We start from the raw sequence: 17,344 nt of genomic DNA on the forward strand, positions 1-17,344 counted from the left end.
TTTTATTTTATTTTATTTTATTTTATTTTATTTTATTTTATTTTATTCTATTCTATTCTATTCTATTCTATTTTTGAGGGAGAGAGAGTGCAAATGGGGAGAGGGGCAGAGAGAGAGGGAGAGAGAATCTTAAGCAGGCTTCACACCCAGTGTGGAGCCCAACATGGGGGTTGATCTCACAATCCTGAGATCATGACCTGAGCTGAAATCAAGAATTGGACGCTTAACTGACTGAGCCACCCAGGCACCCCACTACCTCCATTTTATTGACAAACCAAGTGGAGTTTCAGGAAGGTTAAATTCACTATATCTGCCAGGATAACTAAAGTGCTAAGTGAGGAGCTGGGTCTCCAAGTGTAGATGTTCTGACTTCATGTTTGGTGTTCTTTCCGCTAAGTCCAGCTACCAATCTGTAGAGCAGGGAGCAATGGCTATCCTTATTTGAGTAAAATGCCTGGTAACATTCTTTCCAACCTGAGCCCTATTTGAATGGGCTTATTTTGGGGGATGGCTGCTGAACCCTTGTGAAGTGCCTTGTGAAGGGTAGAGGGAAAGGAAGAGGGAGGGATGAACTATCATCTCATTCTAAAGAAAGATAGGACAGTTGAGCCTGGTGGGTTCATATCTCAGGAAACCACTATTCTGGGAGGGAAGGGGGTGGGGGAGATCTCTATAGGCTCAGTTAAGATCACTGAAAGAAAATGTCCTTCTGCCCAGGAGGTTAACAGTGCTATTAGCAACGTATAAGCATAAATGAAATTCCTCAGAATTTCGAGTAGAGCTGGGCTGAGGCTGTCCTTGATTCCCTCCTATTGACTTCCTATATCGTCTTTGCTTCCATACCACCACTCTGTCCACAGCATTATTATGTCACTTACCGTATTTATTAAACTATGTGTTGGTTTACAAGTGTGTGTCCCCAATTACACGGAGTTATTCAAAAGCAGGGATTATATATTGTTCATTCTTTGCTCCTCATGGCACATGACACATGATTTTTGCTCATTTATTTGGCCATTCGCTTTAAGCCCAGGGCAGTGATGTGATCAATTGTGCTTTCTTATGAATATAGTATGTAGGCCTTGCTTGAATGTAGATGAATTCACTGAAGGAATTCAAACATGTTTCCTGCACTGAAGATTAAAGGCTGAAAGTCTCTCACAACCTGGTGTGTAACCATTCAGGAGAGCACTCATCCTAAGGGAAGAAAAAATCAGGTGGTGGAACTTGACCCAGTGACAACTGGAGCCACCAGAGTGCAGGCAGGGTTCTGAGTGACATGGTGTTTGTCATGAGACCTTGTTCCCCATCTGGTCTTATGCACTTCTGTCTATCCAAAGGGTGTATCAAGCAGTTTCTTTTAGCCACGAGAAGTCAAGATTCATTCCGGTGATCTCCAGTGATGTGAGTGTCCTATGAGTTATACCAGGCCAGGGAGATTGGCATCGGCAGAGAACTTGTTGGGAATGCAAATCTTTGGGCCTTACTTAGAACCACTGAACCCAAGTGTCGAAGGTAGAACCCAGAAATCTGTGATTTAACTAGATGTTCACCTGATCCTGATGCACACTCACATTTGAGAACCCCTGGGATAAAAGGGCAGAAGGGATTTCCCAGAACACCAGCAGTCGCCACACCTCAGAGTCTGGAACATGGGTCAGGCACTGGAACTCTATTCAGAACCCATGTTGTCTTAGCACCAAGAATTGCCACTATCTTGACTGCTCCACCATAGATGAGATTCAGACTGTTAGAAATTGAAGACAGGTGCTGACGCTTGTAGATGGCACATAGCTAAGAAAGAACCCCAGGAATTCCCAGACCCAGCTCTGCCAGTCACTCCTATTCCGTAAGAACAGCAGTGAAATGGGATGGAGGGTGTGTATTATCTTATTAAAAGCTAGACCAGCACCCGAAGGCTCCCAAGGCAGAGCTGTGTGGTGCAGGTTGGACTGGAGCACAGAGTTGACTTAGGCAGGGTCCACATACTCGATTTGCCACCGTGATCATGGTAGATATTGCTGATTACCTACGCTTTTCATTACCAGCAGGACCCCTGTGTTACGGGGTATGTCAATATTCCTAACTAAAAGTAAATGACACTTCCCCTCTTTCTTGTAGATAGGAGTGGCATTTGGGACTCATGAAGAAGTGATTGGGTGGGATATTTTAGAAAACTTCTGTTGTCTTTTCTTCTTTCTGTGCCAGCATTTGAATGTTATGGTCAGAGTTCCAACAACGAGGGAAAAGCCAAGAGAATCGCAAAGCTGTCACCCTGAATTTTTTGAGTACTTGGAACCACACCAGCAACTACTCTGCTCCAGGCTTCTCATTCTGTGAGAAAGGTAGTCTCTTTATGGTTTTAAGTCATAGTGGTTGAGACAACTTTCCTGGAAGATGAGTGCCACGATTAGCCAATAAGCTGCCTGCAGGCAGGGCCCTGGGAATCTCTTTGCCCATCTAGGCACGGAAGGGAGGGAAGGTCACCCTGCCTCTGTCTGGGTGCCCTAGTCACGAAGAGGCAGAAAACAGGAAGTTCAAGAGAGGAAGCAAAAGGAAGGATGTCTCTACTTCCTGCATTTTAAAACCTACTTTGTCTGCTCATAGTTGTCAAGAGGATGTGGGCAGAGTGGCACTGGTGTGGGGAGGGAAGGTTCAAGATGGTCTCACTATAGCTCTTATTTCTGAATCTCTGTCTTTACATTTTGCTCCTGCTACTAATTGATTCTGCTGCAAGTCCTCTCTCTGCCTCATACTCAGAAAGGGAATCTAAGTTGTCTTGTGATCACAAAGCAAGCCACTTCACAAGAGTCCGGTTGAAATAAGGATTAGCTGTGTTTGGGTTATGTGCTCATGCTTGGAAGCTGGTACCGCCATGGGATCTGGTGCTTCAGGACATATATAAGATGGCTTTCCTCAGCAGGGACCTGGGGAAGGCACTCCTTTAGAGGGGTCTCTGGGCCCGTCTTCAACTTCACTTTTGCCCACTAAAATGAATTAAGGAAGAGGGGGTTTTAAGTAAAAGCTGATAGAGCTGTAAGGCATTAAATGAGAATGAGCCCAGTTCTGTTGCTCTGTAACACAACAAAGTAGGAGAATATTGTTCGGCACTGGCACCTAGCAGAGATGGGGGACGTTGTGGGCATGTTGCTTCCCGGAGAGCAGAGCAGAGAGGGAAGCATGTGGAGATAGAGGCTGAGCCAGAGAGAGGGCAGCAGTGACAGAGAGAGCGTGTGCACGGCTCTAAGACATTGTCAGTGCCTTTAAGACATTTCCTGTGGCTTTCTTTTCACCCATTTTCCCTTGGGGCGAGGGCCAAGGGGGAGGCATACTTACTAGGATCTCATCACAGGGGGGCATTTCTGTAGACCTGAGTATTTTGTGTCAAAAAATATCATGCAAATTTGCATGCTATTACTTTATCCTGTCACTTTTTTCATAATTCAAAATACTGATCCAAATTATTTACTCTTCTCCAGTGCTCCTGGACTAAAATGGAATGTCCGAGAAAAGCATGTTCTGTACCTCTCAGCACATCACCACATCAGCCTAGGTTGCATGTGTCCTGATCTAAAAATACAGTTCTGTGGAGATGCCAAACAATTCAGAGACTTTGTGGAGATTTCAAGGTGATTATTACGAGTGGTTGTAAAAGCCAGAACCACATGGATAGTAGCAGGGTATGTTTTGACTGGAGTGGGTCGGGATTTTTGGTGCAGATATTTACACGGAACAAAGGGAGAAAGTGAAAGCATGTCACAGCAGGCTCAACGCAGGCTGTGTGGTTGCCAGGCAAGGAAGCGCCCAGAAACCGTCTGGAAGAAAGGACGACGACGACGGTGGGGGTGGTGGTTGGTAGTAGACGAGGTGATGGTAGTAAGAACCGAGCTGACATTTTGGCGAAGAAGCGGGAGTATCAGGTGAGATTCAGTTGTACCTTGGCTTTCACAGAAATGGGAAAAATTGTGGCACCGAGTCTCTGCTGTTCCTTCTTTGGATTTGAGTGGTCTCATATTTCTGCCACTCTCTCCGTGTTATTCCATCCCCTTCTGGGTAAGCAAGCGTTTTCAGTGAAGCTTTCGTTTCTCTCTTGATAACATGACACGGCCCCACCGACTTAGCGCCCAGTGCAACGTGATTCAGACTCTGTGTCTAAAACCCTAATTTCGGGGAGAGGGATTCCACTGGACCAGGTTGGGTCAGCTGTCCAGTGCTGTGACCGGTGGGTCGGGGTGATGCTGGGCTCCCTTCCCGGTGCGGGCAGGTGTTCTCTGGGTCTGGGGCAGGGGGGCCGTGGTGGAGACCATGGGACTCTCTAGTACAATATTTGGGCTTAAGGAGAAGTGGCCATCTGTAAGGTAAGGATGGTAGAATTTGATAACCGATAGGATCCGAGATGTTCCCCTTTGGGAGATGTGGTCGAGGATGAACTTGGAATTGGTTGAATGAATGAATACACATTTAGTCTGAAAAAGAAATTTCTGTATTTGCTGACGTATTTACCGACTTCAGAGCCTGTGAACGTCAGACTCCTGTATTGTTTATTTATTATTTTATTTATTTTATTTTATATTATTTTTGAGAGAGAAAGAGATAGATGGGGAGGGGCAGAGACAGAGGGAGACACAGAATCCGAAGCAGGCTCCAGGCTGTGAGCTGTCAGCACAGAGCCCGATACGGGGCTCGAACTCACGAACTGTGAGATCATGACCTGAGCCGAAGTCAGACACTTAACCGACTGAGCCCCCCAGGTGCCCCTGGACTCCTGTATTGAAATGAAATTACTGCAAGTTTGGCTGTGCCACTGTTTGAGTGACCCTTACCGAGTCATTTTTCTTCGTGTCTGTTTCCTCATTTTTTCCATGGGGATTAAAATACCTGCCCTATCACATGGGCTTGTTGTGATGAAAGAAATAATGCAGTTTAAAGTGCCCTGAGAACTACTCGGCGTGACGTAAATCGACGCTTTACGACTCACACGTGAATAATAGGTCACGTATTATTCCTAACAACGCCCTCCTTGGACCCACACCTGCGTGCGCACGTGTGTCAAACTGCTGACTAATAGGTATTTCCCAAGGGAAGGAAATGCCGTAATGCTCAGCACTGGTCACTTGTACCGCCCCCACCTTTCCTCTGAACACTTCTGAGCAGAGAAATCACTCCTACTCCAGCCAGGAGTTTTCCCACCCCCCGGGGTAGCCTCTGCTGTGAAGAGCTTATACTTGGAACAAAAGAAGGAAGACCAAGGACAATACAACAAAAGAGGTACAACTTAAAGCTTGTGGGCTGTAGTGACCGTGAGAGATGACTTGTGACAGGAAGGATGTGGATGGCATGTGCTTGTGAGTGTTGAGTGCCCTAGTGTGTGCGTGTGTGTGCACGGGGGGGCGGTGGTCCTGTAGAACAAAGTTCTGGGCTAGGCCTGGCTTTCCTCCACCCTCCTGGGCCCTGGGAATGTGTGGGAGCCAGTGGTCCATGGAGGGAAGAGCCCACCTCTTCCAGACCAACCCTCCCGTGGGGTTCTTCCTGGTGGCGGGTGGACTGGAGGAAGAGGATTTTGTTTCTTGTTTTTTTAAGGGGGGGAGGGGCACAGAGAGAGGGCGGGGAGTGTGTGTGTGTGTGTGTGTGTGTGTGTGTGTGTGTGTGAGAGAGAGAGAGAGAGAGAGAGAGAGAGAGAGGATCCTAAGCAGGTTCCACGCTCAGCCAGGAGCCCAATGCAGGGGATCCCACGACCCTGGGATCATGACCTGAGCCGAAATCGAGAGTCCAAAGCTCAACTGACAGGCCACCCAGGTCCCCTGAGGAGGAAGAATTCTTTTTTTTTTTTTTTTTTTTAAACGTTTATTTCTGAGACAGAGAGAGAGCATGAACAGGGGGGGTCAGAGAGAGGGAGACACAGAATCCGAAACAGGCTCCAGGCTCTGAGCTGTCAGCACAGAGCCCGACGCGGGGCTCGAACTCACGGACCGCGAGATCATGACCTGAGCTGAAGTCGGCCGCCCAACCGACTGAGCCACCCAGGCGCCCCGAGGAGGAAGAATTCTAAACAGAATTGAAGCTAATGCCACTGCGTGTTGGATTTTCTTTGACTTTATTTTCAGAAAAGATCAGTTAGGGAGAGACTGGAAAACTGACACTGGATGTCAGGTGCTGACTATCTCAGCTTAGGCTCAAAATAAAACCATGTCATGCATATTGTCCCCTCTAATTTACAGAGAATTAGGTAACTAGGCTTCAGAGGATTTAAATGAGTATAGCAAGTAAGTAGAGACTCTGATAGTCAAGCCCAGGCTAGTTTGATTCCAAACACTATGCTCTTTCCAGGACGCCAGATGGGGGGAATCACTAAACCAGCATCTGAAGATTTCACATGGAAACACTCCCCAAGAGATGACTTATCTCTAGTCAAACACTGCATGCAACTGTTTCAGATTAACGAGCTATCAGGGATAGCTCTTACGCACCCAGTTTATTGCTGCAAAATACAAGCGGATGCATATCTTGTTTTCTATAGGATTTTCTTCCAGGAAGGGAGAATCTGATAATGCGTTCAGTGCTAGGAAGTTGGAGACACACACTATGGGTGCTCAGCTGTCTCTTCTTAGGGCTGGCTCTGATGGAGCCTTTGAGGGAACTCAGCCAGTAGGGGCTTGATGAGCGGCTAGCACTCTGCAGAGCTCTTAGGGGTATGCACGTCTATAAAATAGATCCATATACTTTTTTTTTAAAGGAGGCATTTTCTTTAATTTTTTAATGTTTATGTATTTTTGAGAGATTGAGAGAGACAGAGCATGAGCATCAGAGGGGCAGAGAGAGAAGGAGACACAGAATGCGAAGCAGCCTCCAGGCTCTGAGCTGTCAGTACAAAGCCCGATGCAGGGCTCGAACTCACAAACCACGAGATCATGACCTGAGCCGAAGTCGGATGCTTAACCGACTGAGCCACCCAGGCGCCCCGTGGATCCATATACTCTTGAACGTACTGTTACTTGAGTAGTTCAGAAAAGGGGAAACATACATCAACATGAATTGAGTGTTTAGAGAAATTTCGTGGGAAGTGAGTTTAAACTTGGCTTTGCAATAAGAGCAGAGTTTACAGGAAAGAGCAGGAAAACAGGGGACAAGGATATTTCAGGTGAAGGCTGTACCACATATGCAGAAAGCCGTGAGCCAGGCTGATTGGTGAATGCTGAAAAAAATATCGGAATGGTAGAATCGAGAATGAACAAGTGACCTTAAGGAGAAAGAGGCGTTTGAAATCTATCCTGGGGAACAGACTCTGACTATTTTAGGGTTTAGGAGAGAAGCCAGAAGCAAGTGTTTCGGGAAGGTCAGCACGGGGAGAGACAGGTGTTCTCATCAGTATCGGCCAGGTGGTTGACCGCTCTCCTGATCTTTAGATCTCTGGGCGGTAGAGTTGCCCATTTCTGTGTCACGCCAATGGACAGGCAGCTTGTGCAGCTTCCAGAGTTCACTGCTGACACAAACTTGTCTGTTTGGAGGTGTGGGGGGACTAAATATCCTAACCAAAGATTTAAAGGGACAGATACTTCAGCATTTTGAGGCCTGGGCAGAGAGCTCAGAAATCTATTTCATGCTCTGACCGCTCTGGGCAGTTTCCTATCTGTGATGGTTCCCTGTGGCTCAAGGCTAGAATCTCCACAGTGCGACTCCAATGCGTTTTGCCAGTAGTGTCCCTGACTTTCCTGCAACCGTCTTCGCTGGCCGTATCTTTTTGCTGCGGTTTCTAAAACAAGTCCTGTTCCTCTGAACCTCTGAGCCTCGCGTATGCCGATCCCTCGGCTCAAAATGTCTTTCCTTCTTCCCTGCCCGCTCCCATCTGTCCATGCCTCCGCTTTCTTTCTCGTCTCTCCCAATGGTGTACTTAGTCAGTGCTGTCTTGTCTTTTGTACAGTAGCCACTTGACTTCCTACATTCTCCTGGCCATGAGGTTATGGGAACACCGCTCACATTCGCGTGCTAGTGCGGGTTGGAGCAGACCGCCTGGGTTTGCATTGCGGAAGCATGCGTGTTGCTGCTACTCTGATAGTGTCCTGTTTGTAGCACACATGCACCTATCTGTCGAATTGGCCTGTGTTTTGGAAGTGGTCGGCGTTGTGTTTTCAGGGGGTGGAAGCAAGGACAGGAGGTGATGAAAGTCTAAATAAGGGTTCTGTCTAGGGAATGGGGGAAGGGGAGGAGGTCTTGGCATCACGTTATGGTCCCTGTATCTGCACGGCCTCCATGGCTCCTGAATAGACGTGTTTTCCTGACATCCTCAGGCCAGGTAAGGCTGTGTCGCTAGGGCAGCAAATGCCTCTACGCACCATGGTCCTCATACCTCAGCCTGGCCTGAATCATCTCTTTTGTTTTCATCCAGGGGCTAAACTTTTATTTTTGATTTTTTATAGTTTATTTATTTTGAGGGAGAGAGAGAGTGTGCACACACACATGCACATGAGTGGGGGAGGGACAGAGAGAGGGAGAGAGAGAATCCCAGGGAGGCTCCACACTGTCAGCGCAGAGCCCGATGTGGGGCTCACGCTCATGGCCCATGAGGTCAAGACCTGAGCTGAAGTCGGACGCTTAACCAGGTGAGCCACACAGGTGCCCCGGGGCTAAACTTTTAAACTGTTGCAGTCAGGCAATGACATAGATGTCAGTATGTAGTACAGGGCCTTGTGCCAAGTAGGTGCTTGATGAGTTTTCTTTTTTAAACATCAATGAGTACCTACGGCATCCAGAAACCTGATTTGGGAGCAAAGGAGGTATTGGCATAGTTGAAGGTTGCCTTGGGTTGGGAGTGCAGGGTCTGGGCTCCAGTCATGGCTGTGAAGATGCAAAATAATCTTAATAAATGTGACTGGCTTAGGGAGTAGCTATTAGGTAACACCGAGTCTTCTACTTGTATTATAGCATTTGTCTCTCTATCTCCTTCTAATGTGACTGAATAGGATCGTTTCCGGCTTCCTGTAGGTTGAGGACATTGAGGCCTGTGCGGCTGTGCGTCCTCAGCCAGTAAGCAGACCTGGGCTTGGAATTCAGGTTTGCCTGATGTTGTATCTGGACCTTCTGTCACTACGCTTATGCAAACCTCACAAAGTTCCTGGGCCCCAGGTTCTTCATCTGTATAATGCGGGGACGGTAGCTGGTGTTCCTTAGACATAATACCACATGCCCCAACCCACCTGGTCCCTAACACTGAGCAGACAAGCATTCGGATGGCACTTCAGGCCCTTGCTGCTGTGGGGCCGTTGTGAATCTCGGCCACATAATGTAGACAGAAGGCCTTGGTGCCCCGCAGGCCTCCTTGCTCCTTAGTTTCCCTTCCCTTCCTCTTTTAGCTCTAAATTCTCTGACTCGGTGATGCCAAAGGAATATGGTAGGTGTGTGTTTCCCAAAATCTGGTCTTCAGGCTTCGTTGGCTCCTGACATTTCTCTGGTGGTCAGTGATGAAAAAAATAAGGACAAGTAAGTAAACTGTTCAAAAAGATAAATTGATTCCATTTTAGTAGTCTATGTCCCCTATAAAATGGCAGTGATCATAAATCATGACTTTAGCTTTTCCAGGTGATAGGCACAATTTATAGATTTAGGTCTAATGGCCCAAATTTTTCTGAATTTTCACTGGTCCATGAAAGCAATTAATTGTCTAGGAATCTAGGAATAACAGTTGGGTGGGGTTTTTTACACTCTCTATGCTGAAGAGAATTTTTTTTATTTCCACCATGTCACAGACTGAGATTTTTGTAAACTTAAGATACAAATGACTTACAAGAGAAAGGAAATGAAAAACCAGGCATACACAAACACCCACTCCATTTTTTAATTATTAGGGTCAAAGAACATAAAATTATTCTGTCATATTGCAGCAAAGCCTTCTAATTTTAGTACTTATTTCCTTGGGGACTGGCAAAAACAGGCTTATGGGTCACACTTGGAGGGGCACATTTGAGGGGGGATCTGCCAGGAAATTTTAGAGCAGCGCTCTAAAATCCTGGGATTCGTGGATATAATTCAGATATAATTCATGGATGTAATTCAGAAAGCAAGTGAACTTAGAAGGGGCAATATTTATGTATTTTTTTCTTTGCTAAAATCCAGCTAAAATTTGTCTTTTAAGTATAAAGTGAGGTCACAAGCATGAGTAGTGTTAGAGGTATCTAAGAATTTGGTTCCAAGAGAAGCTGTAGTTACTTTTGTATCATATTTTGAAGACAATCTCAAGATACTATTTATACTTATCACTGTTTTGAGATTGTAATAGCAGTAAATCCTCTTACTAGATTTGTTAGCTAATATATCATTAAAGAAACACATGCATTGTTATATTGCAATTAAAAAAAATCCTCGGGGCGTCTGGGTGGCTCAGTCTGTTGAGTGTCTGACTTCGTCTCAGGTCATGATCTCATGGTTTGTGAGTTTGAGCCCCGCATCGGGCTCTGTGCTGACAGCCTGGAGCCTGCTTCAGATTCTGTGTCTCCCTCTCTCTCTCTGCCCTTCCCCTGCTCTCTCTCTCTCTCTCTCTCTGTGTCTCTCAAAAATAAGCATTAAAAATTAAAAAAAAATTTAGTAACTAATTCAATCAAATCTGTTTTCTTTGTATCCTTATGTATTTTGTCTCATGCTTTTGAAAATATAATTTTAGGGATGCCTGAGTGCCTTAATCGGTTAAGCATCCAACTCTTGATTTCAGCTCAAGTCATGATCCCAGGGTCGTGAGATCGAGCCTCGAGTCAGGCTCTGCACTGACAGCGTGGAGCCTGCTTGGGATCCTCTCTCTCCCTCTCTCTCTTCCCCTCCCCCCTTCAAAATACATAAATAAACATTTTTAAAAAATAAAAAAATAAGAATGTAATTTTAAGAGAGGTTCCCGGAGGCACCAGACTGCCAAAGGATCTCCATAGCATAAAAATGCTTGCGGACAACTCTTCTAGAGACCAGAGAAGACTATTCTAAAAACATTTTCAAAATTATTTCCTTCAAATCACAAATCAGAAGATTGTGTTAGTAAATGTCAATGGGACACTGAGATGGTTTCTGTTTTGCTTTTTATCATCTACTGGTTGAGTCGGTCTGTGTTCCCTCGCGAGGCGCCTGAATGTGCTCACCTCTGAATGTACATTCGGCACCTGGAGGGGTCAGAGAGAGTCAGGGCGATCACGTCTTCCTCCAGGTTCTTAGGGATGTTCTCGGAGGAAGACCATGATTACTAATTAACTAGCAAATCTGATCTTGAGAATGAAAGCTGGGCAGTCATCTGCATTTGAAACCCCTTGGCATGGACACAGTAACCTCTCAGCGGGACTGTGACTGCACTCTGTGGACTGTGCTCCTTGTTTCTCTTACTAGGCCATCCTTCAGGAGAGTGGCGACAGTGGTAGGAAGTGATGAGGTATGTTTGTGAACGGTGTGTTTATGGCTCTAGATGTGTGTGTGCAAGTGTGTGTGGACTGGTGCTGATCTCCTTTAGTCAGACCGTCCTTGCCACTGATGAAACACAGAACTACACAGCAAACATAATTACACAAACACACACTGAAAACAAGGTTCAACTCATTTAATTTTTTTTCTTGCTCTGTGTGTGTGTGTGTGTGTGTGTGTGTGTGTGTGTGCTTGCGTGCATGTGTGTGCCTTCTTCTGGACCAAGGCTGGGTCTACAAGCCCTACTGTAGCTAAGCCTTTGTGCATGTGTGTGTTGTGTATGTGCATTTAGGGGAGGGTGATGAAAGAACAAATACTCAAGGTAGCAATTCTTCCTGATTCAGGAGGTGAGGTGGGGGAAGGGAGGCAGAGGGGTTAGAATAGAGTCCGTCAGGACATTCCTTCTGGAAGGATGCTGAGTTGTGGTTGAACGGTGGTAATTAGAGAGTCCATTGTGGTCAGGAAATTGAGAAATCTATTGCTACCTCCATGAGTTGGGTGCCTCAGTGATGGAATAAAGAATTATTCTAGGGAAGAGTCCAGGTAGTGTGTGAGTTACAGGGGCGTGGGCAGGCGTTGGTGTGCGGGGGGCTGTGGGGAGTGTGAGAGACTTCCTGTGGAGTCAGAGAGGAGGCACAGAGGGGAAGACACAGGGCCTGCGCTGGCAGCCTTGTGTGAAACAGAACGAAGTGCTGAGGGAAGGGGAAGGCGGCAACTTGTTGCTGATGGTCTCTCTCTGGTAAAGCCTGAAGAAAGCTGGGTCCTCACTGGTGCTAGACCCATGTGGGCATTTCCTGGTTACTGAGGTGAGAAGGAAGAGTTTCTGTTGGGGAAAGAGAAGGAGGCCAAGATCAGTTGCATGGGCTCACTAGAAAAGGCTACCAGTGGTCCCTGATATGGGGTCCGGACAGTGGCCTTCATGTGCCAAAGGGACCTCCCGCTGTCCACACTGGCTATTGCTCTGATGTCATGTTGCAGAACAGTGAGTGCCCGTGTGCTGGGCCGGGTGAGAGTGAAAGGGGAGGGGTCTGTGGTTTGTTGTGCTGGTCAGGGCCAACGTGTATCAGTGACCACATGATGCGCAAGGACATTCTGTCCTTTACCCCACTTTTAAGACAGCTCATCACTATTCCACTCATGCTTAGACACGCGATGTCAGTGATGTTTTTGTTGTCAACCATTCCCTTGTAAAATGAGCTTTGATGAGCTGATAAAGTTACTTTACAAACTGCTCCATAAGCGTGGAATACCCGTGAGCTGGTGGACTTGGAAGAAGACAGTTTCCATTTATAGTGGGTTCAGGAGTTAGCTGCAGAAGGTGACGAGGCAGAAAAGCCTTTGCCCACCCTGGTGCTGGGGTCATGGTAGGCCATATCTGTCTTCTAGAGATGATCCCTTTGTGGTTCAGATGGGGAAACTGAGGCCCGGAGGGGTTAGACAGTAGCTGGGAGACAATGAACCAACCCAGTAAGTTTTGCCCAGAAATTTTGAGGAATAGCCATGCCTGGCTGGGCTCCTCTTTGAAAATTCTCAGTCTCTATAAAAGTAACCCTCTCTTTTCCACTCGACCTCTTGCCTTGTGTTATCAAAGGATTTTTAAAAGAAAGGCTTAGATCATCATATGCAAATTCAGACACTGTATTTGGAAAATATGACAATAGATTATCCAGTTTTCTGGAATTACTTTTGATAGCTATTTCAATAGTTCAGGCCCCTACCTGGTTTAATCTACCTGCTTTGCCTAAATAGTTATAACAGTACCGGGAAAATGACCTTTGGCAATTATTCATATAACCAGTTTATTTTATTTTATTTTTGAAATGTTTATTTATTTTTGAGAAAGAGAGAGAGAGAGCAGAGGAGGGACAGAGAGAGAGAGAGAGAGAGAGAGAGAGAGAGAGAGAGGATCTGAAACAGGCACTTCGCTAAGAGCAGAGAGCCAGGTGCGGGGCTCAAACTCATGAGCCATAATATCATGACCTGAGCCAAAGTCAGATGCTTACCTGACTAAGCCACCCAGGCACCTAATATAACCATTTTAATTCAAGAGGAAAAAATGACTGTTGGAGTCTGCACAGTTTACGTACAGTAATCATTTGGTCTTTGCAAGTGAGCTCCTCCATGAGCAGCCTAATTGAAACTGCAACCCTCACCCCCACCTTCTTTATCTTCCCCCTTCTCCATTGCACTTACCACAGCCTGACCTAGATGACAGGTGCACTTGTTTATTGCATCTTTTTCTAACCACAAGAGCATAAGTCCCATGAGGACAAGAAGCTTTATCTGTTGTGTTTGTTGTAGAACCAGCTCCTGGAAGAATGCTTGGCACGTTGTGGGAGCTTAATAAATAATTGAGTGAATAAATACACTGCAATCAGATCTAGCCTCCCCCCAAAGACATAGCATTGATAACTCGATGATGAATAATTATGGAAAGTGTGCATCAGCCGCTCGTTCTTGGTCTCATGGAGAACTCGACAGAGTGCTGTGGGCCACACCCTTAAAGTGAATTGACTTCTATGGATGCTTACAAAAGCACTTTTGAATCCCCCAGGTGCTGTGGGGACTGAAATGTTGCAGAATTTTTGTTTCCTTTTCTCTCCATAAAGCTTCCAACCCCATGATTATCTCGGGAAGGACACAGCTATCTCTCATGTACCTCCTCTTAATTTAGCAGCTTTAATTATTCAGAAATACAGAAGTTTCCTGCATTGCTTGACATTTGGAATCAGACTCCCTGGTTTGAAGCTGAGCTCTGAGCACTGGACCTTGGGCACCGTAACTTCTATCAAGCTCAGTTAACTATTGGTAACCTGGAGATAATTACAGTCCCTCCTCGTAAAGTGGTTGTGAGGACTGATGGAAATAATGCATGGAAGTATTTAGCCTTGTACCGTGCACATTCTGAGTACTTAGTTAATGACCCAGATACTGTCTGATAAAACTGCAATCTCACAAAAAGCCTGAGCTGGTGTACAACATGGGACGTTATAACTTAGACTACAGAGTAATGGTTGAAAATCTGGCCGTGGAGTCCAAAGGCCAGTGTTGAAATTGTGGCTTTGCTTGTTATCCGCTGTGTGACATCAGGCAAGTTATTCGACCTTGCTGAAATTTTAATTTCCTCATCTGAAAGTGGGGCTGTCACAATAATTAACTTGGAGTTGTCGTGAGGATTTCATGCAAAAAATTATGTAACCTTTTAGCAGGTTCACTCAATCATCATTAGTTATTTTTATCATTATTATCAAATTGCACAATTTTTGTTATGTGGAATAAAATATTTAAAGATTGATGACAGACTGCCAAGTAACAGGTTTTTTTAACATTTTTCTTTTTAAAGCAATTAAAAGCAATTTAAATTCCTCTATTACTGTATTTGCCTTTTGCCATTTGTCTCGATTTTGTTTTCCTAAGTTGCATTCCTAAATTAGATTATAGATTTCACCATCAAGATCCCTGTGATTCAGAAAGTAATGTCAGCTAGAAGATGCTGAAGGTTTTTTTTTTTTTTCAATAAGGTTTAAGGAAATGTTTCTCTTCTATAGGGAGAAAATAATTATTGTTGTTCCAGGGGTGCCTGGGTGGCTCAGTTGCTTAAGTATCCGACTGTTGATTTCACCTAAGTTCGTGATCTCATGACTCATGGAATGGAGCCCTGCTTCAGGCTTTACACTGAACAGAGTGGAGCCTGCTTGGGATTCTCTCCCTCTCTCTCTCTCTCTCTCTCTCTCTCTCTGTCCCTCCCCTCCTCTCTCTCTCTCTCAAAATAAACAAATACTAAAAAAATTATTATCATTGTTCCATAGAACAGGTAACCATACTTAAATATATGACACAAAAAGACTTTTGATAAGAGGCAGAAAGATTTTTTAATTTTTTTTATTTTTTTTATTTTTATTTTTTTTTTCAATATATGAAATTTATTGTCAAATTTGTTTCCATACAACACCCAGTGCTCATCCCAAAAGGTGCCCTCCTCAATACCCATCACCCACCCTCCCCTCCCTCCCACCCCCCATCAACCCTCAGTTTGTTCTCAGTTTTTAAGAGTCTCTTATGCTTTGGCTCTCTCCCACTCTAACCTCTTTTTTTTTTCCTTCCCCTCCCCCATGGGTTCCTGTTAAGTTTCTCAGGATCCACATAAGAGTGAAAATATATGGTATCTGTCTTTCTCTGTATGGCTTATTTCACTTAGCATCACACTCTCCAGTTCCATCCACGTTGCTACAAAGGGCCATATTTCGTTCTTTCTCATTGCCATGTAGTACTCCATTGTGTATATAAACCACAATTTCTTTATCCATTCATCAGTTGATGGACATTTAGGCTCTTTCCATAATTTGGCTATTGTTGAGAGTGATGCTCTAAACATTGGGGTACAAGTGCCCCTATGCATCAGTACTCCTGTATCCCTTGGGTAAGTTCCTAGCAGTGCTATTGCTGGGTCATAGGGTAGGTCTATTTTTAATTTTCTGAGGAACCTCCACACTGTTTTCCAGAGTGGCTGCACCAATTTGCATTCCCACCAACAGTGCAAGAGGGTTCCCGTTTCTCCACATCCTCTCCAGCATCTATAGTCTCCTGATTTGTTCATTTTGGCCACTCCGACTGGCGTGAGGTGATATCTGAGTGTGGTTTTGATTTGTATTTCCTTGATGAGGAGCGATGTTGAGCATCTTTTCATGTGCCTGTTGGCCATCCGGATGTCTTTAGAGAAGTGTCTATTCATGTTTTCTGCCCATTTCTTCACTGGGTTATTTGTTTTTCAGGTGTGGAGTTTGGTGAGCTCTTTATAGATTTGGATACTAGCCCTTTGTCCGATATGTCATTTGCAAATATCTTTTCCCATTCCGTTGGTTGCCTTTTAGTTTGGTTGGTTGTTTCCTTTGCTGTGCAGAAGCTTTTTATCTTCATAAGATCTCAGTAATTCATTTTTGCTTTTAATTCCCTTGCCTCAGAAAGATTTTTTTAAATGCAAATGATACATTATTCAAGAAGTCTTATTATCCATGCCTATTAATTATCTATTGCTGCATAGTAAATTACTCCCAAATTTCACAGCTCAAAACAAGAAATATTTTTTATTTCACAGTTTCTATGGGTTAGAAATGCAGGAGCAGCTTAGCTAGGTGGTTCTGGGTCAAGATGTCTCATGAAATTGTGGCCAAGATGTTGCCAGGGGCTAATTGCTAATTGCCATTGGCTAATGGCCTCAGTTTCTCGCTGGTTGTTGGACCTTCTCATAGGCCTCCTTGAGTGTCACTATGATGTGGAAGCTGGCTTCTCCAAGAAACGAACCAAGAAAAAGAGCAAGGAAGTGATCCAAGAGAAATAGAAAGGAAGAAGCTGTAGTGCCTTTTATAACCTAGCCTTGGGAGTCATATGCCATTCCTTCCACGACATTCTGTTTGTTAGAAGTGAGTCACTGAGTCCAGCCTACTCTCAAAGAGTGAGGGACAGGGGATTTGACTCCCTCTCTGAAGGGAGAAATATCAAAGAATATGTGGACTTTTTTAAAAAAACACCATATCAGGGGCACCTGGGTGGCTCACTCAGTTAAGCACCTGACTGGCTCAGGTCATGATCTCGCGGTTCATGAGTTCAAGCTCCCCCATGATCCCGCAGTTCATGAGTTCAAGCTCCCCCTTGGGCTCTGTGCTGACAGCTCAGCCTGCTTCAGATTCTGTGTCTCCCCCTCTGCCCTCCCCCATTCACTCTCTGTCTGTCTCTCTCTCAGAAATAAACATTAAAAAAAAATTTAAAAACCTACCATATCATAATTTTGAAAAATGATGAATTTTATTTTATTGCAGCACTTTACTCACTCCTGTCTATGGATATTTACACTATTCTCAGTCTTTTGCTGTTATATATGTTTCGTATCAGCCACGGTGAAAAACCTTGATCTTACCTC

At 45.0% G+C, this 17,344-nt stretch overlaps 1 protein-coding gene across 2 annotated transcripts in view; it reads left to right on the forward strand.

The window, feature by feature from the left end:
* Nucleotides 1-5,127: 5,127 nt before the first annotated feature.
* The window catches only part of MGAM (maltase-glucoamylase), a 96,923-nt gene continuing 84,706 nt past the window's right edge, over nucleotides 5,128-17,344 (forward strand). For both annotated transcript variants that reach the window (XM_049641983.1, XM_049641984.1), the window contains exon 1: nucleotides 5,128-5,268. The gene's annotated coding sequence lies outside the window, so the exon portion shown is untranslated. The remainder of the gene's footprint in view (nucleotides 5,269-17,344) is intronic.

This window comes from Panthera uncia, chromosome A2 (assembly GCF_023721935.1).
Source record: "Panthera uncia isolate 11264 chromosome A2, Puncia_PCG_1.0, whole genome shotgun sequence".
NCBI lineage: Eukaryota > Metazoa > Chordata > Mammalia > Carnivora > Felidae > Panthera > Panthera uncia.